At 40.8% G+C, this 17359-nt stretch overlaps 1 long non-coding RNA gene across 1 annotated transcript in view; it reads left to right on the top strand.

Annotated features, from left to right (window-relative positions):
- Window positions 1–3188: 3188 nt before the first annotated feature.
- The window catches only part of LOC109297463, a 199564-nt gene continuing 185393 nt past the window's right edge, over window positions 3189–17359 (top strand). Inside the window, exon 1 of the long non-coding RNA XR_002097319.1 lies at window positions 3189–3314. This is a non-coding gene — a long non-coding RNA (uncharacterized LOC109297463). The remainder of the gene's footprint in view (window positions 3315–17359) is intronic.

Here is a 17359-nt window from a genome sequence, read left to right as displayed (position 1 = left end):
AATTCAAAATAAAAGTGTGCAGATTCATTCAAAGCCGATTAAGGATAGACTTTTTCATACAGTTCACGTTGAGGCTGTCGAACTCTGCCTCAGGAAAGTTATTGGGTTTAAGAACTCAGCAGAGGATTGGGTTTTCTTTCTTTCTTTCTTTTTTTCAGATAAGAAGAATATCTAGAGTCATTATAAGTGGAGATGAATATTTTAGTAGATATTCTAAACTCATAATGATTTAGGTCTTAAGCTGGTATTTAACTATTAAAGGCCCAAATGAGACCATGTATTGTGTGTGTGGCCATGTATTACAGTAGGGGGCAGATTATCCCAAGTTGGTCTATTGCAGAATTTATATGCTTTTCTCTGAACTAGCTGGTACTGGCTAGTGTCTGAGATAGGATACTGAATTTGATATACCTTAGATCTGAAGCACAGATATTTCCTATGTTCCAAATCCCATTGAAATCAATGGGTGGACTCCTACTAACTTCAACAGCCTTTGGATTTTGACCATAAAGTACAGCCACTAAACCAAATGATGAAACGGAACAAGATAGCATTCTTAATTCCTGGCACCCGTCTGTCCTAAGTATTCAGTGTTGTTAAATATTTCTAACAACCATGTAAGGTTTGACTTCCTGATAAGGTAAGACCATTCTTTGCCACAGAAAGCATAGCCAAGTAAATTATATCCAAAAAGCTTTCCAAGAAGGATTTCTACTTTAACACAGCAGAGTTAGTTTCAGTGATCCTTTTGTGGTGTAGTTTTTCTAATTTTGTATTTCCATGCTGGCTGGGAAGCCTATTCTTCAACTGCTTTGCCAGACACCATGATTTCTCCAGGAAATCAGACACTCTGACGGTTTCTTTTTGAGGTAACAGATTGCTGTAAAACTATTTCAGCTGGTTTAAAGGATTTAGTTTTTCCTTGGAATACAGAATTCTAATATTTAGTACTGCCATTTGGGTAACTGATCCTTGTTAAATGAACTTTTCTTGCCCTTTATGTATTCACCAGGAATATGCTTAATGAAAACAGAACTAGTAATACTAGTAATAAACCTTCTCTTTCAAATATACCCCTAAACCACTAAGTACCAGTTTCCAAACTCAGATAGAACCTATTAAGGGTGTGTCTGCAGAACATAATGAGACTTATATAAAATAAATAAATACACTTAAAAATAAAAGATGACTATTGAATGACAGAAGAAGCAAAATCACTTAGAACATGATGGAAATGTTTGCTTTGGGTTTATATTGGATCTGCATATGACAGACCTTTATCCACATTTTTAATAACCTGTATAGTTGTGTAGGGGCCAAATAATCATGAGATTTTTAGCTTGTCTGAACTTTTCAATTTCTTCTGTGAAATGGCCAGAAACCTTTGTCCCCCCCAAACATGGGAATGCATATATATAAAAAAGCCACAAAGAAATTTGGTTTCACTTAAATATTAAGATAACAGCTTTATCTCACATCCTGAAGCACAATCTGACTATTCAGAAAGACTTTGCACAGTAACGTGGAACATACTCCATGGAGAAAATGCCAAATATAGGGATGGCTCAACCACACCGATTATCTGAGTATGCTGTTTGGACAGCAGACTTTGTTGAGCATCAGCAGGTGTTTGTGATGGATGCTCAGTAGCTGTGTACTGCTTACTACTCTTGTGGTGGTTACCTTCCTGGGATTTATGAGCTAGTGTAGCTTTTATGTTGTCTGCAAAAGGCATCTCATTTTTCAGCTCATAAACCTTCTGTTAGGAGATCTGATAAGAACAAAAAACAAGTTTCAGATAGGATCAGTTTTATTTGGTTACCTTTAATTATAGCTCTACTTTAAAGCCATAATGATTAGAGCTTTCAGCAAAATACACAAAAACAGTTCTAGGCATCTAACAATTCATTAAAAAAAGAATTAAATCAGTATTTTTCTTTTTTTAAGTACAGTATATGAACTACAACAATGAACACATTAATGAGGATAAGAATTCACCAGTGCATTGAACTGACATCTACATAAAATCATCCCACCATTTAAAAGTTATTTATATTTTATGGCACTAAAATTGTCTCTCTGTATTTATTACTAATGAACACAGTGAATCAACCTATATACAAAAGGTGCATTATTGTATACAATAAACAATACAGCTAGATAGTATACAATCCTTTAATGGTCTATTGGAGCATGGGTAGCCCCACTAACAAAGAGTGTGGGAAGATATGATGATAATCATTTGAGATGAGGTAGCTACTTCTAGCTTGTATTTTGTAAGTGTGTGTGAGCCCTCTTTCCCTTTTTTCTGTAAAAATACAAGGGCGGTTGTCAAGATTTCAGGGCTAGTATTTTGCCAGCTTGGGCCAAGTTTTACCCAAGCTGGGACCCAATACAAGCATTAGCTATATAAGTTAGCATTAGCTGCTGTGCCTTGAGCACCCATGGGATTGGTTCTAGGTGGTGTTGACTCCTGTGGAACAGAGGCCCAGATAGTTATATGGACACTATTGTATTAGGACTCAGCTTGCTCCTGACAGCTTGCCTTGGAGCCTGGGCCTTCAAGCTGCCCATGCCTTGGCCTGTTGCAGTCTGTTCTGCCTCCTGATTTCAGACACTGATCCTAACCAGTGGACTAGTAGTTGGACATTGTAGAGGAAAGGTAAGCTTCTTTCCTGTTTAAATATTCCAACTTTTATTTAAAAAAAATATTGAACACACGCGCGCGCGCACACACACACACGCACACACACACACGGTTCAGGTAGAGCCACCCTATCACAAATGTTGTACTATGGCAGAAGAGAAGAGGAAATCACTAAGTAGGAACACCAGAAACCCATCATGGAGATAACAATACAGATAGTGAAGCACCAGCAGCGTAGTGCTATTACTAAGAAGCACTGCTCTGGTAGCAGGGTTCTGCATTCTGTGCCAGATAAAGTATTGAATTCAAAGTACCAAAGCAGAATACACATTTCAATATATTTTAATAATTTAATTTTGAGGTGACAAGGTTCCTTAAAAGGTTTGGAATCTCAGAAAATTGATGCTGTATTTATTTTATATGCAAAGGTCTAATAACTAACTAACTTCTAGAGCTACTTTATGAGACTCATTTTTCCTCAGTAGTTTTCATAAGGTCATGGCCATTAGTAGATATGAGTGCTCTCTTTCTTTGTAGAGCTTAAATCTGGAGGAAGAGATGCAAGAAGCTCCTTAGCAAGTCTCAATACCTGGCTTTCTTCAAGGCTCATTTCAAGTTTCCTACTAATAAAGGGTTTTTCTTGCTGCTCCAAGGGCTGGGAACTGAGGTAGGACCACTCAGCTCACAAATGCTTCTAAAAATAAATGGTTACTAGACTGTTCTGTAAGCCTTTCTGAGAACCTCAATGAAGTTTGTATGGGAGGTTCATTTATGAAACCAATTACTTTCAAAAAAGGTTCTATAAAGTTCTTGCAAAGTTGGGTTACCATGTAAATGTTTATGAAGTTTTGTTTAGAAAGGCTTATTAGCATGATGATCACATATATAGCCCCTTACCACTATACTAACTAGATAAATGGGCATTGTTATGTTAGCTAAAGTGGGTTAAGAAGGGGTTTCCTTTAGCTTTGCCAGGCCAAATATAGGAATCTGAGATTGGTATGTCAGATGTTCAGCTATCTTTCATAATACCTTTCATATCTTCTGTTTGATTTGTATGAGACACTATATTTGTGTTTGAATTTTTAGTTTTAGTTCCTGTAGTGTTTTGTTTTCCTGAGCAGCTTTGATTTGTCTGATAAAAAGAAATATGTACCAAAGAAGCTGAGCATATTGAACCATACGTCTCCTGAATGGTTGCAGTCATTTTTGATTACAGAAGGAAATTTATAGGAAAAAAAAATACCAAAAACAAAAATAAGTAATTTTGGAGTTAGTTTGTGGTGACGGAGAATATGTGTTCTCTTTGAAGGTGTCAAAATATTCTGGTACTGCTATCATTTTCAAGAATAAACTTTGCACAATACTTCTTGCTAGCAGGGAGGAAAGTAATAAAGTAGTGAGATGATGTAAACTCTAAACACCGTCAGGTTTTTCCTCCCACTTTTTCCCCATTCCTCCCTTGCATAGAATACATGCAAAGAAAAGTTTGGGGCTTTGAAATGAAACACATTCTACCACAGAAAAGTAATTCTGAAATCTGCTAGTGAACCAGTCAGAGCGCTGGAATTGTTCTTTCAATGAAGTTCATTTTTTACTTAGCTGTAGGTTTGGAAGCTCACTGCAGACTCCATCTGTATCAGGTTCTGGGAGGGGGAATCTGTTTTTTCCTATTGGTACTCCTTTTGCTGAATATTACTCCTTATGGCAATAAGAGCAGTAGGGAATATACGTCTTGACTGTCATTTGTGGAATTTAACCAGATTGTAGATATCCAATTAGCTGTTGGATTTGGTTGTGGTTAATATTTCTATTCTTGTTTGGCATGTAAGAAATCCTTGATCCTATTATATCTGTCCAAACAAAAATCTAGTTCTTCAGCAATAGAAGCCATCTTTGTAATCCAGGTCATTTTCGTAATCCAGAAAATACTTTGGCTCTTGGATTTTATGAGGGTTGGAGTGTTGTAGTCATGATGGTTCAGGAAATGTGTGAGAGACAAGGTTTTCTGTGTGCTATCTTTTATTGGACCATCTGTATTGTTGACAGAGATGCTGGGTTATCTTTCAGGCACAGATTGTCCTTGCTCATTGGCATTTTCTGGTGATCAGGTGAAAAAAGCAAACTAATCAATATGTATTTTTCTGATATTCCATTGGGAGACCCTGGTTATGGATATTCTCTCTTTCTCTCTCATATATATATCTCAACAGAGTAAGTATGGTGGGTAAACAGATACAGGTATTAATGAAAAATACATCAGTCATTTGGAGTTTAGACATAAATCGCATTTTCAATTGTTTGTTTCTTTTTTCTTTTTCTTTTTTTAAGGTAGCTGTTGAATTTCTTACAACTTGAAATTAACATGAAATAAATGGGACACTTGATTTTTAATATTGCTGTTTTTAAGGAACGTGTTTTTGCTAGAATATCTGAGATTGCTATATTCTGCCAACGTACCCAGTAAAGAACTGCTTCCTCTCTCACTAGTAAACAATAAACTCACTTGCATCCTTTATCGTGTAGTCTAAATTTGAGCTCCAGAAGATTGCTTGAACTTATTTCTGTCGCAAACTCTGGGAAAATGCCGATGCAAGTATGGTATAAAGATTCTGAAAATGGTTGAGCTACTGAGCGTTTTTCATGCGGAGACTGCTTCTGTTAGAGGACAAAACCCAACAAAATATGAGGAATTAAGATGAAAATGAAAACTAAATTATTAATATAACAAAGTACTCCTGCTTTCTCTGTGCACATTTCCAGATCTATTGGATTTTCTCTCATTGTTCTGCATAAATTGCTTCTGACTATACAATGGACTTCAGCAGGGCCGTAGCTTTCAGGTTCTTGATTTTTCATAATTCACTCAAATGCCAGCTCAATGACATTAAGTGGAAAAATAGAAAAAAATGCCTTCACTTTTCCGCAGAAACAATTTTGAAAATCCATTTACATGGAAAATAAAGAGACATTAAACCCAGTGCAAATCTGCAGCTGAATACAGAAACCTGAAAGCATAATATTTTATTTTTCCAGATAACACAATACAAACTGTTATTTACTGCCTGAAAGGGCTAAAGAGTTCTTAGTTCCATAGAAAGAGGTTGCTTTTCTAATTTACAGTGTGATAAAATCTGGCTAATAATACTTTTACATTTTTTAAAAGAAAATAATCCTTAAACATAGGCCTTCTCAGGAGAGTTTTAAGCAGTAGCAGGTATTAGTTAAGTAGCATTTCAATTTCATTCATTGGCGCTAATGCTTCCCAACCTGCTCAGCCCCTGAAATGACATCGTAACGTTCCCCTTCTTAGAAACTGTTTGCCACCTACCAGGCGGCAGTGCTTAGACAAGTTATTCTGGAAGATGTTTTGCTAAATAATATCATCAAAAACACAATTATAGGAGGAAAATAGGATTTTTTTTACTGAGGAAAAAACATCTCCGGTATGTCACTCGAATAAAAGGAAGTGGAAAAAACCTGTAATAAAAGTGTGCAATTACATGCTGTCTTATCACAGGATCTCAAAGCAATTGCTGAATATTAAGGGTCAGATCATCAGCTCATGTAAATTCTTGATTGCAATCAAAACACCTGTGTTTGATTTATATCCTGCAAATCTGGCGCATGTGAATTGGGGACACACGGTTCCTTGTTCATAAAGGTACCTATGGGACAAGGTTTCATCCTCCATTGGGCATAGATATCTAGCTACATTCCCTAAGTTCCATACAGGAGAACGGAGCGGTGGGGTCAGTGAAGAGTGGACAAACCAGTGGTTAAGTCTCCTTATAAAATTGGGGTGAGAACCCTGGTTCTCAGTGGCCACCTTGACACAAAATTGTTACTTTACATATAGGCAAGAAAGCTGAATCCATGCATCTAGAACAACCAGCAGGGATTGAAAATAACAATAATAATAGTAACTGCTGGTTTTTTATGAGGTCTGTGGACTAGAAATACCCAACCTTCTCTACTGTTTGGGGTTTTTTATTGTCTTTTCTATGAAAACTTCACCCCTTGCGTTTGAGAGGTGGTTAGCTGTGTTAGTCTGAAATCAGGTGCATATGACAAAGTAGGTTGTTTCCAGTAAAAGCTCAGACTTCTCTGAACCATTTAGTCTCTAAGTCACCCTGCCCTGCCTTCTGCCCCTGTATTTGGTGATTGCAAAATATGAGCAAGTTGCTTAAGCTTCCAAATATCCTTGTGAGGCTGGCAATGTGAGAGACATCACTGACTTCAAACTGACACAAAAAGTCAGAGGCAGAGCCAAGAATGAAATCCAAGACCCGACCCCCTCAGGCCTGTACTTTGACTACTGACTGTTCAAAAGATAAAGTTCTATAGAAAAAATAGTGCAGTGGGTACTGGAGCTGAAATATTGAGCAGTGTCTTTTAGGCCAGAGAATAACATGCACTGTACTTGCCAAAACATTAGGATGGAACTGGCATTAAAACAATTCTTCTCACACTAAATTTTGTGCCAGCAATTAATATTCATAGTATCAAAAGATTAAATTGTCTCATAACTGCAAATAAGGATCACTTATAACATTAACAAATAAGATGTAGTGCAAGTCATGCCAGATCATTGCCTCTACCAGCCGAGAAATGGTGGTATCCCAGCGTGATGCTGAAATCACTGAGATCTGTTGTTGTGATAATGAAGTGGTACTATGCTAATAATAGAAAACACTGTAAAAATAAAAATTGTATTAATAGCAGATTCAACTGGAAAATGAACTAATGTACACTGATAAGTAAAACTATGGTGTGGGTTATTGACTTCAGCTTATCATCCACAGCCTTTTGGAAAGCAGTGACCCCATTTTCTTTTCTACTTTCTCTTCTTATTCCCGTTTGCCACATTCTACTAAGTGATCCCATTCTCTTTCCAGCTCCCCCTTCTAGTTAGTCCCTTATGCCACATTTATTTTTCCTCCTATACTTCCCAAGCCTGGTAAGTTTATAGGTTCATATGAAAACCTCACCTTCATTTTAGCTCCCCACCCTGCAAATCCCAAAAAGGGATATAAAAGCTCATGAAATGGTTCTCTATCCTAGTTTATATAAATAGATAATGAAGGAATAGAAATTCTCACCCAGATTTCAAATTTCCCCAAAATATCACGGTTCAGGCTTTTTGTTAGTTTATTATCAGGAATGTGGCAGTTTTTCATAGGGATTCATATTTGCATTGCCTGAACATTTATAGGTGTTGGAATAAAGATTGTAGGTGTTGGAATAATGTCCTTTAAGTGGTGACAACAATATAATACAAGCGATTGTATATTATTAAGCAACCACTGTGTTGTGCAGGCAGTGAGTACAAACAAGTGTTCAAATGACCCAGCTTAGGTTAGGTGGCTTACTTTCAGCTGCCTAAACTTGACTTGGATTCTGTTGGGTGCAGTTGTTCATGTAGGTATTCAGGGATAAATAAGTTTTTTTAGGGGGGACTGAGGGATTTGGTTGGGGAGGGGAGCACAATTGACAGGTGAGCTGGCAGGTCTGTGAGGGGGCCATCCAATCTGGTGTGTGTCGGTTGGCGGGGATAAAAATAGCATAGTTAGGGTTATGGGGTATTAACACAACACAGCTTGGACTGTGGAGAGTGGCTGGGCTTTCTCAGCCCTGGGGCTGTGCTGGGGATGCATGAAGACATTCCTTAGGCTGAGTTAACCCATTTTATACCTGGGTAACCCATGCCCATCTAAATTTAGTCAGGAGCAGGCATACCATTTTTAGGGTGACTTAAACCCTGTGAATGCTTGCACACTCTGCTATAAGCTTGGTTAGGGCAATCTAAATGTAATTCTGATAGGTACCCAGTGACTGCATCATTGCTTATATTTCATAGACATTTGCAAATTTAGAGGTGTTTTCTTGTGGTGTACACACTTGGTTGAATGTTCAACAAAGCTTTAGCCTAGCTCTTTTAAGGACAGATATTTATTAGAGGAAAATTCCATTCATGCAGTGGTTTGCCATTCACATCCATGGGACACACAGATGATAGTGCCTGATTTTCAAAACTGGTTGTCTAGTGTTAGGAACCCAGATTAATAAATAGGTGCCTAAGTAAACTATTTGTGTTCAAAAGAAGTGAATATGCACAGCTACACCTGGCTTCATTGGAAACTGTGAGTATTCAGCACTGCTAAAAATCAAGTGGCCTAAAAGATGCATTTTGCCAGCATTTACAGTACTTTAGGAATCTGTGCAAAATAGTAAATAGAAAGCAGGGTAGATGGCAGCTGGTTGACTAGCTGTGTGTGTGTGAAGTTTTCATGGGCTGAAGCTCACTTCATCAGATGTTACAAAAGGACACGCACAAAGCTGGGTATAAAAAGGAGAAAGACATTTGAATACAAAAGCAGAAGGGAGGAGCAGAGAGGGGAAAAGAGGAGAGTGTGAGCAAGTGTTAGGCGTGACAAGCATGCAAGCAATAAAACCAGAGGAACAAAGGAGTCACCAAAGCTAATCCAGGTAATAGGATAAGAATCCATAGCCCCTGTTTAAGCCATACGTAACACAATCTAGTCTGAGGATGATTTCTTGTTCCTCAGTTTCCCATTCAAATATTTTTTTAAACGTTGCTGCCTGAGAAAATCTGCCCTCAGGTTAGTGATGGACTGCCAAGGGAGATTAAAGTGTCTTGCCATGGGCCTGCATTTCTTTCTGCATTTGATGTCAGATTGGTGTTCTTTCACCTTGTGATCAAAATGGCAAATGTCACAAATAAGGTAGTCTTTTGTATGAGTTCTACTTAATGAGCAGATCCTCGGATAGTTGAAGTTGATGTTACTAGGCTCTAGGATGAGTCACCATAATATTAAAGGGAGGGTACAATCAGGCTTTTCTTTTATTGAGCACAAAGTTGTTTTCACACTTATTCAAATACAATGGTTGTCCCAGAACAATATTCTGTGGAATGGAAGAAGCTATCCCTCCTCTTAAAAGTTTGGTTTGTGAAAGGAGAGTGAGGAGACATAGAAATAAATGTGGGTATAGTCACTTAATAGTATTGTGAATGGTTGGGGTGGAACTTGTGGGGAGGGGACTAAGGGTTGCAGTCACACCCCTCTTTCACTGCTGCTGTCCTCCACTGACCCATGTACAGGGGGAGCCTCAGAGCTGCTTCTGCCCTGCTGCATGGACCCACAGTGTAAGAAAGGCAAAAACGGATACCAGCAGGGAAGACAGGGGCTGGAGCCCAGCAGCCTGGTCTGGCACCATGGGCCTAGGCTAAAGTGATCATCAAAAGAAAAGGGGAGGAGGCCAAGCAGGCTGACGCTCCCACAAGGGCGTAAAGCCTGTAGTGGCTGGGTACTGAGGGGGCAAAGTGCCCCACTTGAATAACCACTGGTAACACCTGGGAGGCATGGGCATAGCTGTAGGGGAGGTTGGAGGCCACAGAATTAGTTCTTAAGTTGATTATTATGCTGGAGCACAGATGGGCCAGGGGGGCTCACCTAACACCTGAGGGGCAAGTTTGAAACCCATGGAGTCTGGGAGGCACTCACTGATTATGAACATGGATGAGGCTCACCTTGGGATCTTACAGTAGCTTCCCTTTCCATCAGTTTGACTAATTACAACAGGGCATGGCAGGCAAGAGGGAAGGAAGGAGACCCAGGGAGCTGGTTGTGTGCAGGGTCTGCATAGCTACCAGGGGGAGTCACAGTCACCCCTAGGGCCTGGTTCTGCCTCACTCCCTATGCAGAACAGACAAATCTAAGAAGTTTAGCATTAGTTGTTTCTGAGCAGATCTGTACTCAGCACGGTAAGGAATAGCCTCATAACATAGGTTGCCTTATAGGAAAGATGTGATATACAGGTGTCACTGACTTACTCTTGACCTGCTCTCTAACAGACGTGAGTAAAGAGATTAAATCTGAACCCTTCTGGAGAAAAAGTCATGTTCTTGTGAGGCTGAATGTATTTGGGTCTGATAAAGGAGGCAGGGGACTTGATGTGCCCATCATAGCTCATTGTTCAGAAAGGAGTCAATTAATTATGAAGTAGTGAATGTTTATAAAGATTTTCAAATGGACAGTTGCTGAGAGATTGCATCCAAGGGTAAAAGATTCCCAGCTACCCTGTGACTTGGCAAAAGACACACTCTGTGAGTAGAGTTAGAGAACTGTGGGCATGCAAGGACAGAAGAGAAACTGGCACAGCAGAAGTCTCTGCTCAATCAGACACAGCACAGGTGGCAGCTGCTCCAACAATTTCCATTTCTCGCTCTGGTTAGCATTTCCCAGCAGTGGCAGGAGCAACAGCAGCAGTACCGTGATTCAAGCTTTCAAAAGCATGAACCTCTGGAGGATCCTGGCACAAAATGCTGCCACTCCAATCCAGATACAGTCAAAGCAATTCATGCCTGCAATGGTGCATTGCTTGCATAATGAGCCACTCAGAGAAATCAGAAGCTATCTGAATATCTATAATAAAAACTTTATGCTGGTCAACTTTATTCTGCTAGTTGCATTGTTGATAGGCAACTGAGAAGATTCTATTCATGCTAAATATGCATGTACTTGTTGATGTTTAGCATGGCAGACGAGTGATTCAGCTTGCTGCTGCTGCTACAAAATACCAAGAATCTGACAGACATGAAAATAAACTTGCCAAGACTGAATTGCAAATATGCATATAATACTGAAAAAACTTTACTCCCGTCCAATGAATTAGAAGATTACCAAAGACCATTGCAATGCATATCAGCTATTAGCAGTGACTTCAATCATTGCCCCTTGAGATACTCAGTTAAACTTGTCTCATCCTATTATAATTTTAGGAGCTGGACTAACCTACGATCCCACATTGATACACTAATTTGTATAATTTTGCTTTTCTTACCAAAACTGAAGATTTTTGCCGAAAACCATTTTGAAACCATTTTCTTTTCAGCTGGCTGGTTTTATTTTATGTTTTTTCATTTCAGTGTTGTTGTATGTTTGAAGCAATTAATTAAAAATGTTTTCCATGGGATACGATTGGGATTTATTGATTAGTTTAATGATAGCACCCCTGACAATGGGGCACCAGTCCTGGTTGGGGTACTTGGGCATCACCACAACAATCACTGAAATAAATATTAGGTTTTTAGATTTAAAAAAAAATATTCTCACAAAATAAGATATGTGCACTGGTAGAACATGTCTATCAAAAGCAGTCATTTCTGCTAAACATTTAATGTAGGTAAGTGACCTTTGTCTAAACAATCCATTGGATTTTGCTGTACATTCTATGTGTGAGACCTTGGTTTGGCATTTTTTAACCAACCCTTCTACTCTTACTCTTTTAAACATTTGAATTCTCTCAGATATTCTTGTACTCATTTAACACATAAGATACTATGTAAATAAGTAAAGCAAGAAGAATCTAGGTTATAGATTTGATACAGCACAAATAATTAAGATCAGGTTAAGCCAATCAGAGAACTGAGGATGCTTTTCTCATGTGGAATTTTTTGCGTGCGAATGTATGCATGATTTTTGGGTCTTGACCAGCAGCAAGCAAAGATATTTTTCTATAATTTTCTTCTTTGCTTTCAGAGCACAGGCATTCCCTATTAGAAAAATATTTTATTAAAACTCATTTGAAAATGAAATGAGTTACATTTATGGAAAGGATGATTTCACCAATCCCAAATGTATTTTGTGATTTTTTTGTGCAAAATGTTTTAACCATGTTGTGTAGTTCACAAAGCCTCAAGTTCCTTGGGATTTAGGTAGCCCTACTTGAACCTACATAAAATACCGTAACTAAATGAAAATATAACCACATAGTAAATCAGTATCCTTGGATTTAGGCACACACTATTTTCAGGATTGATTCTTTTTCCAGTGACACTGGTAGAAATCAGAAGTAATTTCACTGGAATATATGGAGTTACACTTGTATACAGCCAAAGTAAATCAGACCAGAATCAGATCTTTCAGATCCAATCCATAGCCTGATACTCTGATATTTATTATATCCCTTGTGTACTATCATGTTTTCTCCACAATACTCATTAACATAGTAAAATAGACTAATAGTCTACAAAGTAGGAGCCAGGCTTAATTTCTCAAGATTTCATCAAAAGATTCTATTACGCTCCCTGCTGGTTTATGGCAAACCACATTTTTAGACGCACCACAACACAGTATGCAGCTCTCCCCATCATGGCCCCCCTTCATCATATGGCCCTTCCTGAACTGACAATGGCTAAAGGGGCCTCTTTTCTTCCTAGGGAGGCAGAGAGAGTAGTTATGGAGGAAACTCATGTATCTAGGGGAGGATGTTTCTTTGAACCACAGATGGGGGTTCCTATTCTTCCTTAGAGATCTGAGTTTTTCTCCAATGATAAGAACTAGAAAATGAGATTCTGTTATCATCATATGACTGCAGGGGTTGGGGACCTAGGTGCAGGACTATAGCATTCATGCCTTCATTACTAATTTCCTTTCTTTTTCTGCTTATGTTCTACATATGACTATTCTTCCTGTACCAAGTTCAGTTAAGTCAAGACTAAAAATCTCCCCCTACAAATGCAAGAAGCACTTACTTTATTGTATGCACAGAGCTATTTGTTTAATATTTCCATCTTAAGATGCTGTGGTCAAATAGGAAAGTTTCTTGATTAGCATCCTTTGAATTATTTTACTTATTCAGCTATATCAAGCATACAGGCTACAAAGAGTTCTAGCATAAATTCTAATTTAATCTAAAATTCCACAGAAGAAATTCTCAAGAGAAATGCACACAACAGCATTTCCAAGGCGCAGTTATTAAGTCTTAGCTGTTTAAACAGAGTTGAACTCTGACACCAGCAGAATGGAAGCCTTCACAGTTAGACTTCCTATGGCAGAATTGCCAACTTATGTCCTCTTTGTTAGGGAAGGACAGTTTGAATTTGTATGGTACCATCTGACCCCATGTCCTGTTCATGACAGATCTAAGGTTATAGCTAAAGGTTGCTGAGGGGGGAAGGGGCAGAAAGCCAAATACTACAAGAGGAGTATTCTTGGGAAACCAGCTTTGCAGACAGGAAGAACTTGCAGAAAGTTTCTTCTAAATCAAGAAAGACAGCTTTTGGACATAAGAAAAGCTGCTCTCTCTCTCAAGGTTATTAGTAACTCCAAAAATTGCTCTAATACCACGTCCAATCACAATAATGCCATGACGTCTGGAGAAAAATCTATCTTGCTGTGCTAATAAGATACTGGAAGTAGGAATAAAATTTAAATGATTTTGCACATCCTGGTGATGGGTGAGGAAATAATCCTAACCCAGTTCCTCGAATGTTGCTGAGTTTTTGTAAATTCTGCAGTTAAAAACTAATCAAGCTGTGATGCAATTCATTACTTAAGTATTTATCTTGGCATCCTTTATGGGAGCAAAAGGGAAGAGAGCAACATAGGCTAAGCATGCATATTTTTATTTAGTCTCCTGCATGCATTGGAAGCGATTGCCACAAAGATGTTATGTTCTTCATTTGTCTGGATGAAAAGGGACAGAGACTTGGCTTTGCTTTTCCCAGTGTGTCTGCTGGTGTCATTCTGTTGGTGTACTGGGGAATGTAAACTGCCACAGGCACAGATCAGTCACAGTTTACTCTGTTCCAGAAGCAATGGGAAGAGCAGAAGCTGTTCAGGACAGCATAATAAGAGTAACGTAGCAAGATGTTCTGGGCATACTCCTCCTGGCTGCCAAAGTATCCTTTAATTAGGGTTGTCAGGAAGGTGACACAGGTCAACTACATCAGTCCTGCATCCGCTGGGGACGCTCACACCATGCTAGAGGGGAAAGTGGCCAGTCTCCATTCCCCTTGTGCCACCTAAGAGATGGAAAAAGGGAACAGAGCAGAAAAGCAGTAGCTGGAGTTCTAAGAACATGTTCATAAAATCTGGGAACAGACAAAGTAGTGTCAGAAAAGGTTTTAATAATCTCCTGTGACTGATGATCTAGGGATATTGAATGCACTAAATATTTGCTGGGTTGATTATATTTTTCTTTTCCATTTTTTCCTTTTGTTTTCTGTGAGCTCTCCACAAACATAGCACACTCATTCCTTTAGAGATCAAATGTTTGCTTTATATGAAAACCTCAAACCATCATGCAGTTGCTTAAAACTATTCTGAGTAAGCAACCAAAACCTGTTTAAATCCCACTTGTCTCATACACTATCCTCTGGCTTCTCAGGCTTCTTTGCAGCTCTCCGCTACCCATCCGTTGTAGGGAGGCATGCTAGCCCTCGGCCCACATTTGGTTGCTCCAGCCAGCCACCCAGTGGGCCCTGGGTTAGCAGAGCCTCTCTCTATAGCTCTGCCTCCTGCCTCTGGCCATTTTCCAGCCACAAGCAGGTGGGGTGGAGTGGGGGGAGGGAGGCTTCTGTAACCCCATTCATGGATGGGGGCATAGAGTGTTACCAAGATCATGGGGTTTCTGCTAGAAACCCCTGGAAAGTTTGAGGTTGGGGAGTGGCCTGACCAGTGGAGTCATAGTCACTCTGCAGCAGGGGGACATACCCAGCTGCCAGAGAGGGACTGGGACCCACACCTACACACACATCCACCTCTCCTTCCATCCATCCATGCAGCCAGACCCTCACCTACCTGTGGATAATGAGACCCACACGGACCCTATCATGGACCATGGAAGACTCTGTCCTGTCCTCTGCCACTGCCCAGCTCCAGTCACACAACTGGGACTACAGGGAGATGAGGGATCTCATCATCACCTGGAGTGAGAAGGAGACCCAGAACCACCTCCAGAAAGGGCACCTGAACAGGGATATTGCCAAATGCATCACTCAGCAGATGCATGCATGGGGCCACAAAAGGGATTGGGAGCAGTGCCTCATCAAGACTAAATGGATGAAGATCCAACATAAGGGACTGCAGGATACCAACAAATGTGCCAGGGACTAGAGGCAGATCATACTCTTCTATGAGGAACTGTCGTGTTTCCTCACTAAGGATAGGAGTTTTGAGACCCTGCACACCTATGGCACCATTGGAGGGGTGGGAGGAGTTGTCAGCAGGGACTCCAGTGGAAGAAGAGGAGCAGGGACAACTCAGTCCCCAGGGCCATGGGGCAAGAGGTTAGCTGCTGGTGTTGGCCCATGAGGAGTCCGCCCCTTTGTTGCTGGTCCCTGTGTCATCACAGGATGTGTGAGCTGAGTTACACCTGCAGCTGGAGCTGAGCACCCCTGACATCTTTCTGAGTGCAGGAAAGATGACATGCAGGAGCCAGGGAAGAGCTCCAGTGTCATGGATGTCATGACCCAGGATGCTCCACTTCAGCAGAGGCCACAAACAGGCCCCAGGAACCACGTCCTATATTGCCGCCATGGGTGTATTGGACCAATTCCTTTTATACCTTGCTGTTACCCTTCCAGGTGCACAGAGTGCCCCCTAGGCCTCCAACTAACAATGCATCAGCTGCTGCTGCAGCACAACCCACAGGAACCGTACTCAGCTCCTCCTTGCTTTTGCTTTTTGCTGATAAGTTAGTGAGAATGCTGTGTAGCTCAGGAAAGTATGGTTTGCCTCTTCCACTCCCCACAGTCCCCTGCCCCCCATGGCCTGGGTCCCACTGCAGTGGAGCAACATAGCCTTGGCAGTGATAGGAAGCCCCTGGGCTTAATATGAGAAAGGGGAGACTGGGCCAGGGTTGAGGGGCTGAGGTGTCCCATGAGGGAGAGCCAAAGGTTCACTGTTCCTGCTGTGGCAATGTCTTCCACCCTGCAGCCTTCTTCTGCACCAGCCCACCAGTCAGCTCCTACCTCCCTCTCTTCCCTGCAGCTCTCTCAGATGGATAGTGGGTCTGGGATCACCCACCTGCCCAGGTCCTACATGGAGAAGTCCCTGGTCTCTGTTCCTAATCTAGTAATTAGTATGTGAGGGCAAAATCTCCCTACTCTGACTCTCCCCTCCAAGGTTTTGTGTTTGTTGAGTTCAGTCCCTGGGGCATTCCTGCTGACACTAAACCCCTAAAGGAATCAAGTTGAGACATGGCAATATTCAACAAGTTTTCTTTATTCAAAACAAGGATCAAAGATAACAAGAAGTCCTTTTTTAAATACATAGGGAGTAAAAAGAAAGCACCAGGTAATGTGGGGCCCCTGCAGGACATGCGTGGCAATCTGGTGGTTGCACCAGATGATAAAGCTGACCTCTTTAACAAATTCTTTGCCTCCATTTTTCTGAGCAGGGACCAGGACATCCCCCCCACCAGGATTGCAGACAGACTTAGAGGCACCACCAGGCCTAGGGTCAGTGAGGACCTAGTTAAGGAACTTTTGGTGGGGCTGGACATGTTCAAGTCAGCAGGTCCAGATGATCTCCATCCCAGGGTGCTGAGGGAATTGGCAGAGGTCATTGCGGGACCCCTGGCATGGCTTTACGAGCACTCATGGTGCTTTGGCCAGGTGCCAGAGGACTGAAAAAGGGCCAGTGTGGTCCCCATTTTCCAAAAGGGGAGGAAGGAGGACCTGGGTAACTGTAGGTCCATTAGTCTTACCTTGGTCTTGGGGAAACTCTTTGAGAAAATTATCGAGGAACACATCTGCGAGGGACCAGCAGGGGAGATTATGCCAAGCGGCAAACAGCATGGGTTCATTAGGGGCAGGTCCTGTCAGAACAACATGGTTGCCTTCTACGACCAGGTCATAAAATCCTTAGATGCAGGTGTCACAGTGGACGTAGTCTTCCTGGA

This window comes from Gavialis gangeticus, unplaced genomic scaffold (assembly GCF_001723915.1).
Source record: "Gavialis gangeticus isolate Ggan-Ray unplaced genomic scaffold, GavGan_comp1, whole genome shotgun sequence".
Classification (NCBI taxonomy): Eukaryota; Metazoa; Chordata; order Crocodylia; family Gavialidae; genus Gavialis; species Gavialis gangeticus.
Note: the sequence above shows the minus strand (reverse complement) of the source record. Positions and strands in the feature narration are given on the sequence as shown.